At 40.6% G+C, this 17,500-nt stretch overlaps 1 long non-coding RNA gene across 1 annotated transcript; it reads right to left on the bottom strand.

Annotated features, from left to right (window-relative positions):
- Positions 1 to 5,830: 5,830 nt before the first annotated feature.
- Positions 5,831 to 13,919, bottom strand: LOC138860741 (uncharacterized). Its single transcript, XR_011398392.1, has 2 exons — positions 13,770 to 13,919; positions 5,831 to 6,773 (listed from the first exon to the last, which is right to left on the bottom strand). It is a non-coding gene; the product is annotated as an uncharacterized lncRNA (long non-coding RNA).
- Between the last annotated feature and the right edge of the window lie 3,581 nt (positions 13,920 to 17,500).

The following is a 17,500-nucleotide window of genomic DNA, read 5'->3' as shown; positions in this document are numbered from 1 at the left end:
CTTCGTTCAGGACATCATTCTAAGGAATGTAATAACACTCCCTTCTGTCCCTACCTTAATTTTGAAGGACATACATGGCATTCTTGCAGAGGATACCCTCATCTTATTAAGAAAACCAAGGACGCACTGCGGTCTCAAAATAATCAGACACAGTCTAACTCAATTTTTTTAGAGGTCACGCCTCTCCTGCAGGAACCTTGCTCACCGCAACTGTCAGAACTGTAGACGACCTCATCGCGGGCGTCGCGCCTCTCCTCCCTGCAGCCTTTGAAGGACTACATGCACACTTCTTCGTTGACAGCGGCAGCGCCGTCAACCTCGTCCCTCTCTCAACACTCGTGAACTTCAAAGTACTCACTCCAGTCCGTCCTTCAAAGTGGTGCGTACGAGCAGCAAGCGGAACTTCCCTCAAGGTCATGGGAGAAGTCAAGTTTAATATTACTCTCTCCGGTAAGACGTACTTATTTCTTTTCGTTGTCGTAGAAGACGCTCATCTCCCAGGTGATCTCTTGTTATGTTACAACTTCATGCGCAAGGCTGAAATTCATCAACAACCTGACAGAGATACCATTACTCACCTAGGTAACGTCTACCGACTCACTACGCCGAACTCTGTCTGGCAATCATCCTCTATCCCTGCAAGTACAATTGCAGTTGTCACGACCTCGCTGAACTCCCCTGCAGTCGACCCAACGCCGGACGACTCTCCTAAGGACGACCGAACTCGACGCTCGTCCTCTGCCATCAGCACCCCTGCGCAGGATTTCCCGAATCGCTGCCATAAGACTTCGACGAAATCGGACGTCAAAACCTCCACATTAACAGGTACCTCATCCTTCTCTTGGCCGCCCCAGACCGACGCGCCTGCCTGCATTGTCACCTCAAACCTTACACTTCCACCTTTCACAGACTCGATGTGTTCCCGTGCGTGTCACATCTACGGATGGGACGGCGCTTATTACTCCTGACTGCATCCGTGTGAAAGGATTCTGTGCTCTCCCTGCGATCTACGAGGTAGTTAACGGAACGAGTGCATTGCGCCTGATCAACGCAACCTGCACTCCCGTTCGCCTGCGTCGCGGAACAAGAGTGTGCGACTGTGAGGTCACTGGCCTCACTGTCGTTGAAGTAGAGCCCCCTATCGCACCTGTATGCAACACGTCAGCTACCACGAGCGCCCCTGACGCACCCGGACCTGAAGAGATACTGTGTGAGTCCCCGCCTATGAACTTTGCAGAAGGAGAAGATATTCTCCGACGACTACTGAAGGAGTTCCCCTCCTTACTACCAACCAAGGATCGCCCCTTGGGACGCACCGACGTACTTCGACATCGCATCGACCTCATTCCAGGTACGAAGCCTATATACATACCTTCTTACCATATCCCTCACAGCCGTCGAGCCGCTTTCAAAGAAGCCACCGACGCCCTACTCGCCCAAGGCATCATCGAACCTTCTCAGTCACCAAGGTCAGCTCCAATGCTCCTCGTGCCCAAAAAGGATGGCACTCTACGTCCCGTCATCGACTACCGCCGCTTGAATGCAGCTACCGTTCCTGACCGCTACCCCATACCGTCGATACGTACTCTTCTCCAAGAAGTAGGTGAGGGACATGCTATTTTTTTCGTCTATAGACCTAGCACAAGGATTCTTGCGTCGAAATGGATCCGACTTCAAAGGACCTCACTGCATTTTCCACTCCACATGGACATTTTGCCTTCACTAGAATGCCCTTTGGTCTTAGGAACTCGCCAATCACTTTCTCCAGATTGATGTCACTCATTATGCAAGGCTTGGTTGGTGACACAGCCTTCCTTTACTTGGATGACTTGCTCATCGCCTCCAAGGACATTGCAGAACACGAGTATAAACTGAAATTAGTTTCCCAGCGCCTTGCCGACGCGAACCTGACAATCAACGTCAAGAAATGTCAATTCTTCCGCAAACAGACTGAGTATCTTGGCCACACCGTCGACTCAGCCGGACTACGCCTCAACGACAAAAAAGTACGGGATGTACAGAATTTCCCGGTGCCTACTACAGCCACTCAGGTAAAGTCATTTCTTGGACTTTGCGGTTTTTATCGCCCCTTCATCGAGAAATTCGGGATCATCGCTGAGCCCCTGACTCGCCTCCTCAGGAAAGACACTCCGTTCACCTGGACTGGTGAACAGCAACAAGCCTTCGAAGCCCTCAAACAACGCCTCACAGAAGTTCCTGTCCTTTCATTCCCCGACTTTAATGAGACTTTCTATCTCGCCACAGATGCATCGTCAATTGGGCAAGGTGCCGCCCTTATGCAACGTCACGATGGACGCTACAAACCCATCGCCTTCGCCGGTCGAAAACTGAACAAAGCTGAGATAAATTACTCCGTCACCGACCTCGAGGCGATCGCCGTCGTCTGGTCTCTCAAGCATTTCCGGGAAATCATCCTAGGCTATGATATCCACGTTCTAACCGATCATCGTCCACTTAAGTATATTCTCACAGATTCGAGACACGCCCAAGGTCGTCAAGCCAGATGGATTGACACACTGCTGGAGTTTAACCCCAAGATTGACTACACGCCCGGCTCAACTAACAAGGTAGCGGACGCGCTATCACGTAATGTCTCAGTCAATCACCTTTCTGTTCTCAGCCCCACCGAACTCCAGGCAAAGCAGCGCGACGACCCACTGTATGCCGAAATCATCGCCCACCTGGAGGACAACGTCTGGGCAGCCTCATTCCGAAGACACTCGCGTCTAGCAGCCTCGTCCGGCTCCAAGGCCCCTTCAAGGGAAGCCAGACGTCGGAGGTTATTGCGACGGACTCTAAGGAGACTTCCTACCCCATACCGTCGATACGTACTCTTCTCCAAGAAGTAGGTGAGGGACATGCTATTTTTTTCGTCTATAGACCTAGCACAAGGATTCTTGCGTCGAAATGGATCCGACTTCAAAGGACCTCACTGCATTTTCCACTCCACATGGACATTTTGCCTTCACTAGAATGCCCTTTGGCCTCCACCGACGAATCGAAATCTTCCCATCGAAGAATTCTACCTCCGTGATGGCCTGCTTTTCCGAAAATCAGCTCCCAAGAAATTGCGTGGATCCAAGCAACGTCGTACATATCACCAACTGGTCATCCCCGAAGTCCTCGTCCCTACAGTACTCAAGCTACTGCACGACTCTCACACTTCGGGACATCAAGGTATTTTCAACTCTTCAGTTGGCTCACTCTCGCTATTATTTCTCCAGACTTGGTCCACGAGTTGTCAAACACATCAAAAGCTGCCAGATCTGCCCCCTCTACAAAGGACATACCGTTGCCCCAGCGCCTGTACTCACCTATGACGTACCGGAACGACCCTTCGTTAGAGTGAGTATGGACATTCTCTCCGGTTTCACTCCCACAGAGAACCGAAACCGGTACCTGCTCGTCATGATTGACAGTTTCAGCCGCTACACCGAGCTCGCCCCTATCCCTGATAAAAGCGCGCAGACCGTCGTTCGCGCCTTCCTCTCTCACGTCATCTGTCGCCATGGAGCTCCTGAACAACTCATGTGCGACAACGGTACAGAATTCACCAATCAGGTACTCAAAGGCCTATGTAAGCTTCCTAACATTGATCTTGTCCATATACTCCCATACAGACCCCAGGCAAATGGCCTTGTTGAAAGACTCAACGGGACGATCCTAAACGTCCTCAGAAACTCGATCAGCACTCAAGACAATGAGTGGGACCTGTGGATTCCTATCACTCAGGCTGCCATCAACAGCACCTTCCACTCCTCCCTCGGAGACATCCCCAACTACGTCGTGCATGGTGACGACCAGCGTCTTCCCTACGAACGCCTGCAACAACGCCCTTCTCCTGTCTACAGAGAAGACTACGCCAAGATCGTGATCGCCAGGAAGTAAGAAGCCTATCGTATCGCCCGTGAGCACCTGCGTGTGGAAAGGGACCGCATCATTGCTCAGCATCATCGCGCGACGGACAAGATCGCCGAAGGTGTCTTCGTCTTCCATCGTGTGACAGATAAGTCTTCCCTTATGCCTAAGCTTGCTCCTGACTTCGAAGGACCATTATGAGTTCTGAAGGTCCGACACAACAAAGCTCTCTGTCAAAACCTCACTACTTGCAGCCAAACCTGGTATCACTTTGACACCCTCAAGCTAGCTAGCACTCACTACGAAGACAAATACAACCGACAACGTTCCCTCACCAGTCTCACTTCCACAGATATTGCTCCTGACTCCACGCATTCTACTTCGATGACACTGTCTTCCCCAGAGTCCGACGCCCTTAGTCTTCCACAGACACCTTCATCCTAGAGATGATCACCACATCCCGAGACCCGCTCTGTCGTGGGTCATGCTTATCGCCAGCCTGCATCTACGCGCCACGCCGGGACCGGAATCCCCGCGTTACCTGTCATCAAGACTTCCGTCTTCAGCATCACCCACCGCAGCCGGATCGAGGACGATCCTGGTTAGGTGGCCGAGCGATTTAGTGACCTCTCACCTCGACCTTGCCATCGCCCTCGCTGTAGGCCCCGCAGTATATAGGACTCTACTGTTTATCCCCGGCGCCAACGTGTCCTGCGCCCCTCGCGAGACGACCGAGACAAATTGCCACCAGAACAAGCAATTCCGACCCTTACTGACAATGCTTCTGATTACCTTATAACTACTTGCAAACTCATGTATTATGTATGCTCATAATGTTCCCCAATTATTGCACTGTATATATCACTACTTTTGTAATAATTATCTTTGTAGTTACTCTAGTTATCAATTGTTCACGAATATTCTACGGACATACTTTCTTATCACGACGCTTTTAGTTGTACAAACACCTAACACGTGTGAACCGTTAGAACGTGTATGAAGGCCTTACACACATAGAGAAGAGCCTACGTGGACATTCCTACGGAAGATTAATATTTTCCTGTGTTTAGTAACTTTTCATTGAGTATCGTACAAAAACGACCTGAATTCACCTCGAAAACTCAGAGCCGAAGTCACTCTGATCTCAGCCTCAGCTCGGTCAACACCTCAAGCTCCCACAGCTTATAACTAGAATAAAACTGTAGTAACTCTGCCTATATTTTATTCCACCATCAGTCATAGTTACTACACTCTCTCTCTCTCTTCGTTTTTACACATATTTTCTTATCTTACACAGTATATGTAGACGCAAAGTAAGCTAAATGGGTCGATTTTATGTTGCAAATCTGTTCATTTTGCAATAATTCCCCGACAATGCAACACCATAGACCCCTACAGCTCTGCTTAGAAGGATAGTGGCAGCTGCCTATTGTTTACGTTTTCGATATTTTCACGAATGTACAAAACACACTTTTTGGATACCCACCACCACCACCCCCAAAAAATGTACGACAATGTTGATGTTAGCGAGTCTCATAAGTGAAAATATTTTGTATGCGCAAGCATATCGCCTTTTGGATAATACAGCGTGTATCATAAAATTTGCGATCGACATTTTTTTCTTATTTTGAAAAACGTACAACATACAAATCGTGAACCATTTCTAAGATAAATAATAATATTTGCTGATATAATTCCGTAAAATGACACCATATCAAGGTTCGTTAATTTGATTTTTTTATTCGTAAGGAAGAATAGATAATGAAAACATTGATATATATTTATTAGATGTACTTATAAGATAAACATAGTCCACAGTAAAATGCTGCTTAAAATATACTTCCAGATATACAATATTCATTAGCCTGTGTACGTGTGATTCTATGTGTGTGTGGTCGTGATTGGGATTGTAATCGTGGTGTGTTTGTGTGTGTATGTGTATCTCTCTGTGTGTGTGTGTGTGTGTGTGTGTGTGTGTGTGTGTGTGTGTGTGTGTGTGTGTGTGTGTGTGTGTGTGTGTGTGTGTGTGTGTTAGCGCACTCGTGTTCATATGTGAGGTACACAGTTTAGATGAAAATAGAAATATGAAGCCGCATTAACACCACGAAACGCTTTATTCAAGCGGTCACAAATTCGAAATTAGGATAAATCGAATCATTTCCAAGTGCGATAAAACATATCTCTATAACAATATTAAAATGGATATTTGTTCACAGCTATAAAACACTGGAGAGAGAGAGAGAGAGAGAGAGAGAGAGAGAGAGAGAGAGAGAGAGAGAGAGAGAGAGAGAGTGTGTGTGTGTGTGTGTGTGTGTGTGTGTGTGTGTGTGTGTGTGTGTGTGTGCGAGTGAGTGTTTATGTATCTATGCACATAGCAAAATTCCCCAATGTCTAACAATTAGAAAATAACCATGTAACATTCCAACTTCTTTGCCAAATAAAGGTCTTGGATGAACGCAAACCATACAATGCCTTGCTAAGTCGGCCCTGTTTTTGAACCAACTCGTGTTTTCGGTCTCAAAATACCTTCCCTCAAGCAATATTCTGAAATGCTTCAATATCTTTTTCCTCGTTTCCTTCCCACTCCCCGGTTATTCCTTCCAAAAAGAGTTTCAGATTAACGCAAATCATATAATGCCTTGTTAAATCCTTCATATTTCCACAGTTCCTTCCGCAGTGCTCGCATTCAATCAAAAAACAGGTCCTGGGCCTTCGAATCAACCGGGTCTTTTTCGGCATATTATCGTAAATCCTCCTCCCTTCTTCCTCTCTTTCTTTCATCAACCTCCTCTTCTTCCTTTCCTCTTCCCTTCCTTTCTTCATTTCATCCCTCGTTCCCTTCTTCTGCCTTCCTTGCAGCTCTACGCGACTGGTGGTGGTAGCTACATAGATTTCTGTAAAGATGACAAAGGTTTGATATACTAACGCATTTTTGTTTATCTATTTATTAATTCTGTTCATTTATTTTTTATATTTCCATTTTATTTATTTACTTTTTTAAAGATGGGAATGATTTGCCATTTTGTTTTTTTCCCATTTCTTTCTTTACATCGTTTTGGATGTCTCCAGAGTGAGAGAGGAGAAGAAAGAGAGAGAGAAGAAGAAGATGAAGAGAGAGAAAAATGAAAGAGAGGGAGTGTAGAAGAAGCGAGAGAAAGAGAGAGGGAGAAAGAGAGAGAGGGGGGGGAGAGGGAGAATGAGAGGGAGAGAGGGGAGTAGGGGAAGAGAGAGAAGAGAAAAGAATGAGTGATAGAGAAAGAGAGAGAGAGAGCGAGAGTGAGAGAGAGAGAAACAGACAGCTAGCAAGACAGCAAACAGGCCCCACGCATCACCCACTGGCCCCCACACCGAAAACTTTCATCAGTCAATCCCGCGATAATTGACTTGTACAAGGAAAATACGTAAATTACAGTTACTTTCACATTAACATTTAATTATTTTTTGATGCTTTAAAATTTCTGACCATGTTTGTTATGTCATATACTACAACAATCATAAAAATGAAATGGTAACAGTTGTAGTTGTACTAGTATAAAAATAAGATTGATAATAGTATTAATAATAATAATTATGACAACAATTATGATAATAATAATGATAATATCAATCATGATAACAATGAAGATGGTAATAATAATATTCATAATAATAATAATGAAAATAATAAAAATTATACCAATAATATCAATAAGTAATGATAATGATAACGAAAATAATTATCATTACCATTTTTACTGTCAACGTAAGAGGTTGGGGGCATAGAGTAGGTGGAATGAAAGGGGGACTTTGTTGGAGGATTTATTGGGGGTGGTACATGTGTGACCCCACGAGAGACCCGCGCCCCGGGCGCCGAGGGCGGAGCGGTGACGAGCGAGACCGTCGTGTGTCCCTGTCTCTCTGCTTTCCCTGTGTCTCTCTTGTTCTTCCTGCTGTCTGATGAGACGTCCTTTTATGCAGCTATCCCTTGAGAGGGCGTTTTGCTTGCTTAGAAGAAAGTGTCAAAAGAGAAAGTAAAGTGAACACCTGTATCCGCTGAAGGAGTAGGGCAGCTGCCAGTGCCCAGGTGCGAAGAGAGAGCCATCAGGCCTTGAGCATATCATTGACATCACTTGGCCATGCAAAATGCTCGTCCTAAAGCCGTTTGATTGTATGCACTGATGGCATATCTTGAGATGGCTCTGCTTGGCATCTACAGATGGTTGCTGGTGATCCATGGTCCCTAAGGTTGTCACATGCCAGAGTAGTGGTGTGTTGGAGGTTTCACAGTGAAGTGCAACATTCAGTAGGGTCACATCATCTTCAGGGAGGCTGAAATATGTGTACCAGGCCAGTAAAAAGGGCTAAGGAGTAGGATGATAAGTTACTTGTCAGTGACATTACTAAAAAGCCAGAAGAATGAGAGCGTAATGTCATGAGAAGGGTAACGTGTATCATCATACTGTAGAGAGAAATTTGAATAGCAAGAATTCCACATCTTTGAGCTAAATAGGCAAGTAATTATGCTTCAGACATATGTAGGCAGCTTGATCAGAACAAAAAGCAAACCATGCGCATCTTGGATGCTGTACGATCAGTGTGAATAAACAAAGCGATTCCTTCGTAATAGATTCAACGTGCGACAGGGCGCGATTACAGTTTTTAAAGCCATGAGCCAGATTAAAATTAAGTTGTGGTAATAATAACAATGTAGGCCTATTTAAAGCATGGTGTCTGCAATGCATTGCCCTTATTGCAACAAAATCGACTCTATCAGTTAGTTACATGTTACATATTCACCAATACCTTAATACTAAAGAAGCATAATTTCCAGCATTACTGAGGGCAAGATATCGAACACTGAGAGAGGACGTCTTTAAAGCGAGTTAGAGTCAGTTAAAAACGTATGGCACTTTGCACAATTCATAAATCCTTGAATGATTTCCTTGTAGAGTAGTCAAGAAGGTGTGTAGAGTAGGTCACGACATGTATGTGAATAAGCGAACGGTTACCGGGGCAAGTAAAAGGAAGTGATGTTTCAAAAGAACACAACAATATGTTTAAAATCAAGAATGAAAGTGAAGATACAATCAGTACTAATTATGAACAGATGTACCATATAAAAGAGACAAGACGATAACTTTGTAAGTTCGCAAACAATAAACATGAATAACACGAGGACAACCAAACAGAATAACTGAACAAATTGACAGGTAGTCAATTGCTTTGAATAAATCACACTAGAGGTGAGGTGAGGATGTGTCACGTGTGTTGGTCTCGGTGTGTGTGATTTTGTTTGTTGTGCTGTAAGACAATGACTGACAGAGAGAAATGTAACAGAATAAGAAGTGTGTGTTCGTTAAGAAAAAGGCAACTTACATGTCAGGTGTGGTTTAGGGAGGGCAATAGTAAATCTGGCACTGAAGAGGTACACACTCTTGTTAGAAGCGAGGAAGTATCGGTGGTATAGGGTGCCACATCATGGCTGTGTTGCTTACGGTTCGCGGAGACGGCGAGGTAGGTGGGCAGGATTGGCGAGCGTGGCGTTGTAGAGTGCGATAATACATATTCAGCGACTTCGTCAGGAGGGTAGCACAGAAGTGAGTAGTCAGCACAAAGTAGTAAGGCAGACATGGTGTGGGTAGGCGTGGATCAGAAGACGACTTGGTAGCGATGGCTGGGCATTAAGGAAGGCAAGGAGGGACTTCGGCAGAAGCTTATCTTGGTAACAGGAACAATCGGTGTTGTTCTTCCACCGCTGGCCATCAGTTGTCAATGTAAGAGGTTGGGGGCATACAGTAGGTGGAATGAAAGGGGGACTTTGTTGGAGGATTTATTGGGGGAGGTACATGTGTGACCCCACGAGAGACCCGCGCCCCGGGCGCCGAGGGCGGAGCGGTGACGAGCGAGACCGTCGTGTGTCCCTGTCTCTCTGCTTTCCCTGCGTCTCTCTTGTTCTTCCTGCTGTCTGATGAGACGTCCTTTTATGCAGCTATCCCTTGAGAGGGCGTTTTGCTTGCTTAGAAGAAAGTGTCAAAAGAAAAAGTAAAGTGAACACCTGTATCCGCTGAAGGAGTAGGGCAGCTGCCAGTGCCCAGGTGCGAAGAGAGAGCCATCAGGCCTTGAGCATATCATTGACACTTATTATCATCATCACTAACATAACAGTAATGATGAATTTAATAGCAATAACAACAAGAATCATAATATAAAATGGTAGTAGTAGTAGTTATGATGATAATGATGAAAATGATAATGATAATAATAATTTTGATGGTAATAATAATAATAACTACAATAACAATAATAATAATACTGATGATAATAATGATAATGATAATACAAATTATAATTATGATTATAAACCCAATAATAATAATAGTAAATAAGAGAATGCTAATGCCAATAATGATTAATTATTATTAATAATATTAATATTAATGATGATAATGAAAATTATAATAACTATGATCATAATTCCCAACATAACAATAAGCAACAATAATGACAAACGCAAAACTTACACAAACACACATACCCCCTTACCCTACACACCAACCACCACACACTCTCGCTTCTCGTTGAAGAGGGTCGTAAATTTTCCCTTTCATTATTCTCTTGTCCTTCCGAGAGAATTTCTACCTACGGGAGAAGATGGAAAATGATAAATTGTGTGTGACTAGAATTCATATGCTCTCAGAATACCAGGAAGAGGGAACTCCTCGGCATGGGAGGCACCACCACTGTATAGACTGGTCCTCCCTCATCACATGTTTCCTCGCCAATACACCCACTTCCGTGACCTACGCGCAGAAAGTCACTTTAAGCCAACTGCTTCGGCTGCAGGGACACGTCTCGACTGCCCAGGAGTTGACCTACAAGGTCTCTGAGGAAGAGAGGGGGCTGCTGTCTGCCACAGGACCCTTAGTCGGCCACCGTTTTTTCGCTCCTTCTGGGGTCCCGGCCCCTCTGACGGAGTTAGGGCTGGGCTCTTGACGTCGGTTTGGCGGTCTCAGTCGGAAATACGATCCGGGACGTGCTAGTGATGTTCGCCGGGTGGTCAGCGCTTCCAGATAGGCCAGAACTTCAAAACGGAAGCGGCGCCCCACAGTTGCCTCGAGGGGGGGGGGGGATTCTTCAGACCTTCCGGCCGCGAAGCAAACCCGATCTTTCAGAAAGATTTGACACCACCTTTCAGCCTTCACCACAGACATTCCACCCTCGCCACAGATAGAACGAAGAACGAGCGCTTCTTTCAATCCGCCTCACCAACAAGATGACTTCAACAGGTCCCTCAATAAGCAAATTTCCTCAAGAGTAGCACCAAGTAATGCTACACATGAGGATATTTTTGCTCTACTTACGCGTAACCTAGGGAATAACCCGAGTCAGTATAAAATACCTGATATGTAAAAAAAGAAAAGCAATTATGCTAGATTAGATTAGGTTAGGTTGGTAAAGGTAGGTTAGGTTAGGGGAGGTTAGATTTAAAGCGTTTTAAGCAGGGGAGCGCTTGGCAAGAATTCTTGCCAAGCGCTGTACCGTTCCCTGCTTAAAACGCTTTCCAAGGCAGGCAGGCCCTCTTCAGTGATGCCAGACATGTGGAAATGTCTGTTTAAAAAGTACAAATCATAACAGTCCTTGATGAGCATAGAAACATCAAAATAACACGAAATATACATACTTGGGTTTTAAAAGCAATATTCCCACCAACAATCTCGGAAAGAGATAACTTATGCACAAGTCGAGGGTGGAGTTTATTTCACTTGCGGTTGGTAACACTTTGAGCGCGCAATTCAAAACAACTGACAAGCTAGCGCCGCATCAAGATGGCAGAGAAGTAAATAAATCTACCCAAACATCTTAACAAAGCGCTATATTTTCTCCTATATTCATATAAAGTGCCTCTAAAACAATGACACACTCTTCCGATTGACAGCCCTTTCATTCTGACGCGTTATCAAAACAAATGAATATCCCTGAATTAAAATGTAGGCCTACCCATTCCCATATATCCGATTTTATGAGGTTAAATATAAATCATCGAATATAATATCAACAGAAGAATGCTAGAATTTCTCAGACTTTTTCACTTGAAATATTTTTCATTTCATAAAATAGCTGATATATTCTCGATTTAGAAAGACGAGAAGTTTAACAATATGAGTAAAATTGTTCGTCTTATAATCATTTATTATTCATAAGTAAAACTTTTTATTCCCATAATCTCCATGATCTCCTTTCGTTTTCAGTTAATTTCAATTTCTTTGAATATGATTTTAAGAAAATTACAGAATCAGATACCGTGAAAAAATTATTTATCTGATAAGATATCAAGCGGAGTTCCTGGCCAACGCACGCATTCGAAGGATCGTGACCGACGCCGTTGCCATGGTGACGGTACACCGCTTGACTTAGCAAGCGCAAGTCAAGCCATCTACGGAGGTCGCTTGAGAAAGCAAGCGAAATGCTTGAGTTCGCAAGAAAAACGCTTGAGATATCAGGCAAGAACTTTCCCTGCTTAAAACACTTTAAGTTAGTTAAGTTAAGGTTAGGTTTACACACGCATACGCATGTGTGCCGTACGCCTAACCGCGAAAAATCTAATATGGCTGCCGTATGTACAACCTCAACCAAATGCGAAATGGTTTTAGGATTTTCTTTTCTTTTGAAAAAGGAAAAAATAGGATAAAAGGATGGAGAGGACATGGGATGAAAATATATCGGTTTGAATTATTACGATGAGTCATTGCGATGAGGTATTTCCGTTTGATAAAACATATGTTTTATCAACTCCATTTCATGTTGAGAACACCATTGATATTAATACTATTAATACATATGTTTTGTAAGATACTGATTACTTGTGTATTAGACAAAAGATATTTTCTGAAAAAGAGAAAAGAAAAAGTGTGGTAATTCTGGCGAGCATACAGAAAAAACAAGTGAATTCTCACGAGGCTAAGATTTGCCCTTTTAATGAGTATCAAATATATGCAAATCTCCAAGTGATTACAATTAGCATTTTTTTTTACCAAGAGTAAAAAACTAGCTGTAAATTAAACCAAACATTAATCAATAATTGAGAAATCGAATGAATTTCATATCCCTGTGCTGTTTTCTCATACTTTTTTAACATTGTACAAAATATAGGCTTATTGCAAGAGGACTAACATTAATATATATTTCTTATATCAACATTAAAAAGGGACCATCATTTCTTACACACTGGCTTTATTTGAAGACAGACAGACAGACAGGCACAGACAGATAGACAGACAGACAGACAAAGACAGAGAATCTATATACACATTGATTATAAATACCTTTGTGAATAAAATCTGAATAAATGCGTTAACTATTTTGAAAATGGAGAACAAGCGAGAGAAACAGGCACACCAATCAATGAATTAAACCATAACAAATGCTATCTAGGAATTATTAGAGCAATATAAATAAAATCGCAACAGATAAATTATATTTTTGGTCTAGATACCTTTTTAGATATTTGTTTATTTAAAGAAAATCACAACATATAAATAGTATTACACCTTACATTTTTCGTTAGAAATAAGTTTGTTTATTAATTGTCACTTTGATGAGAGGAAATCGAGAAAAATCTAATATTTTCCCATTTTCTCTTTCTATATCATTTATTATTCACAGCCATAAAAATGAAATATAGAATTACGATATTGATGTTTACTATCAGTGTTAAGGGTTATTATTAATCATATTGCCAAAAAATATAACATTATTGCTATGATAATATGCTACCGACCGAAGACATTTTTCAAAAACCCAAATATATAAATTTTCAGCATCTATATCAAATCACAATAGATTCACAGTATCTTAAGAATGACATAGATACAAGATGGATATTTTTAATTTGTTTTTTTATATGAACTTACCCATAAGAAGAGGATTTTCTTCGTCACACTTCCTTCTGACCAAATGTTTTGATAAATTATTTGAAAATGATTTTTATCCTAATGCATTGACTCCTTTATTTGTTGCTTTTCCGAAAGTATTGTTTAAAATTATTGATGAAAAAAATTCAAATATGCTATTTTGGACGTCTATTAAGATTATTCAAATCTAATGATTAAAAAAAAAAGATTCAAAGAAGTTCTGCCGGATGTATGATAACCGATTTTTTTACAGGTGATATTGTAATCATTCATATATTTTGTACAATAGAAACGTATCTTCGTGTTATTTTGGGTACTGATACATAATTCATATTAGCAATGAAACCTAACGGAAAAGATAACAATGATTGATTTACCGTATGCTGTCAGCTGACGGGGGTAAACATTTATTTCCTTCGTACGCATTTTGATATATTCTATGATTATGACAGCTGTATTAATCGGTGTTCTCACATATCCTCTTTCGTTATGTATATCTATTATTTAGATATGAACACACACATATGTGTGTGTATGTGCGTGCGTGCGTGTGTGTGCGTGCGTGCGTGCGTGTGTGTGCGTGCGTGCGTGCGTGCGTGCGTGTGTGTGTGTGTGTGTGTGTGTGTATTTATATGTATATATATATGCATGTATGTACGTAAATACATACATATATATGTATATGTACATATATGTATGTGTGTGTGTGTATATATATATATACATATATATATATATGCATGTATGTACGTAAATACATACATATATATGTATATGTACATATATGTATGAGTGTGTGTGTGTATATATATATATATGTATATATACATATATATATGCATGTATGTACGTAAATACATACATATATATGTATATGTACATATATGTATATGTATATATATATATATATATATATATATATATATATATATATATATATATATCATACATACATACATATATATATATATATATATTATATGTGTGTGTACATGTAGGCCTATATATATATGTATATGTGCATCATACATGCATACATACACATATACTCAACAACGCACACACATACCTATATATGCGTGTATGTGTGTATGTGCGTGTGTGCGTATGTGTGCGTGTGTGTTTGTGTGCGTGCGTGTGTGTGTGTTTGTGTGTGTGCGTGCGTGTGTGTATGTGCCCCATCAAGGTCAACGCTACCCCACCCCCACCCCCCGCAAAGGCCACTCTTCCACGATTTTTTACTTAAATTGCGCATTTATAGCTGTGGTCGTACCTTTCAGATGTTCCTAAAATAACTCATTTTTATTTTTTTATTTTTTTCTTGAGGAGGCTCGCGGCGTCTCGAAAACTGACTTCGCTTGCCAACTTTAACCCCCCTCCCTCCCCCCGCCAAGAAAAAAGCTGAAATGACGCTCTTGTGTATGTATATGTATGTACCAGCACATTATCACTGAGACTGAGATGTATAGATAGATAGATAGTTAAATAGATTTATGAATTTCAGCTATCGACTTTCCACGAGGGAAGCGTAATCTTAAGATGAAAATTATAACCAGTGCTGTGATGAACATCTTTATTGCAACGTTTCAAAGACGATTGCACGTCTTCATCTTCAGTGCTATAAAAGTACAAAACAAGTAAAAACATTAGAGCCGGACAAGGCACAAATTAATACAGTTCAGAAAAAAAACAGAATATATTACAAAAAGCGAAAAAAGAAACAAAACAACGAAAAAATAAGGGGAATGTATACAAAAGTAAAACACACCGTGAATGGGGAAACAGGCAGTAACGGTTTCAAAATTACACCGTAAATAGCTGTGTGTGGCTGTCTGATTGGTATTAAGCTCTGGTTTCATCTTGTGGATCAGCAAAGACTGTCTGTAAGGAGATGTAAAAAGAAATAATAATTACAATATCTACACTTCTAAAGAAGAGTCCTTTTCCTCGTAATTATGTTCAAGTATTATTTATATGTATACTTTTCCTTGCTGCAACACTAGGTACATTGGATCAACATCACGTTGGTTCAAGCACAGAATTCTTGAACATAAAGGGAAATCCACAAGAACTGGCTTACCTCTCACCAGCACGTCCTTCTCCGTTATTCGCCAACACACACACACACACAGAAGACCATCCCTGCACTCACAATGACTTCAAATTTCTTTTTGCATCTCCTTACAGACTAGACCTCCTCATCTCAGAGTCTCTGCAAGATGAAACCAGAGCTTAATACCAATCAGACAGCCACACAGCTATTTACGGTGTAATTTTGAAACCGTTACTGCCTGTTTCCCCATTCACGGTGTGTTTTACTTTTGTATACATTCCCCTTATTTTTTCGTTGTTTTGTTTCTTTTTTCGCTTTTTGTAATATATTCTGTTTTTTTTCTGAACTGTATTAATTTGTGCCTTGTCCGGCTCTAATGTTTTTACTTGTTTTGTACTTTTATAGCACTGAAGATGAAGACGTGCAATCGTCTTTGAAACGTTGCAATAAAGATGTTCATCACAGCACTGGTTTTCATATATATATATATATATATATATATATATATATATATATATATATATATATAAACATATATGCATATATGTATATATATATATATATATATATATATATATATATATATATATATATATGTGTGTGTGTGTGTGTGTGTGGGTGTGTGTGTGTATGCACACACAAACGCTCATATATATATATATATATATATATATATATATATATATATATATATATATATATATATATATATGTATATGTATGTATGTGTATATATATATGTATATGTATATATGTATATATATATATATATATATGTACATATATATATATGTATATATATATATGTTAATATTTATATATTGTGTTTATGTGTATGTGTATAAGTACACACACATATATATATATATATATATATATATTATATTATATATACACATGAAAATATATAAATATATACACATACAAATGTATGTATATATGTTTATATATATACGTATATATATATATACATACATACACACACACACACACACACACACACACACACACATATATATATATATATATATATATATATATATATATATATATATATATATGAACACAAGCACAAACACAATCACGTGAACACAAGAATGAAAATGAAACTAGCCACAAAGAGAAATTGAAAATAAGCGTGACGTTTCGAACTCTTCACGAGTTCCTCATCAGACGAAAACCGAAATGGACCAATTCAATCAATGGATCCATTTCGGTTTTCGTCTGATGAGGAACTCGTGAAGAGTTCGAAACGTCACGCTTATTTTCAATTTCTCATTGTGGCTAGTTTCATTTTCATATATATATATATATATATATATATATATATATATGTATATATATACATATGTATATATCTATCTATCAATATATATATACATATATATATATATATATATATATATATATATATATATATATATATATATATATATGCAAACCCCCGAGCACACTCTGGATAAGCCAAGATAAGTAACGACCTATTCCTCTTATCTTTCGACTTTCCAGATTAGGATAATCTGTCCGTGACGCTTGTGACATCTGCCACTCTTGGATGTCCCAGAGCCAGAGCAGTCTTCGTGTGGTTTAGAATTATGTTGAATCTCAACATTTGGGTCGAATGTGCACTTCACTCCCTCGTTGGAGTATGCTCTCGACATCTTTATCATTGTTAGTT

This window comes from Penaeus vannamei, chromosome 43 (assembly GCF_042767895.1).
Source record: "Penaeus vannamei isolate JL-2024 chromosome 43, ASM4276789v1, whole genome shotgun sequence".
Lineage (NCBI taxonomy): Eukaryota > Metazoa > Arthropoda > Malacostraca > Decapoda > Penaeidae > Penaeus > Penaeus vannamei.
This window is presented reverse-complemented; position numbering and strand designations above follow the sequence as displayed.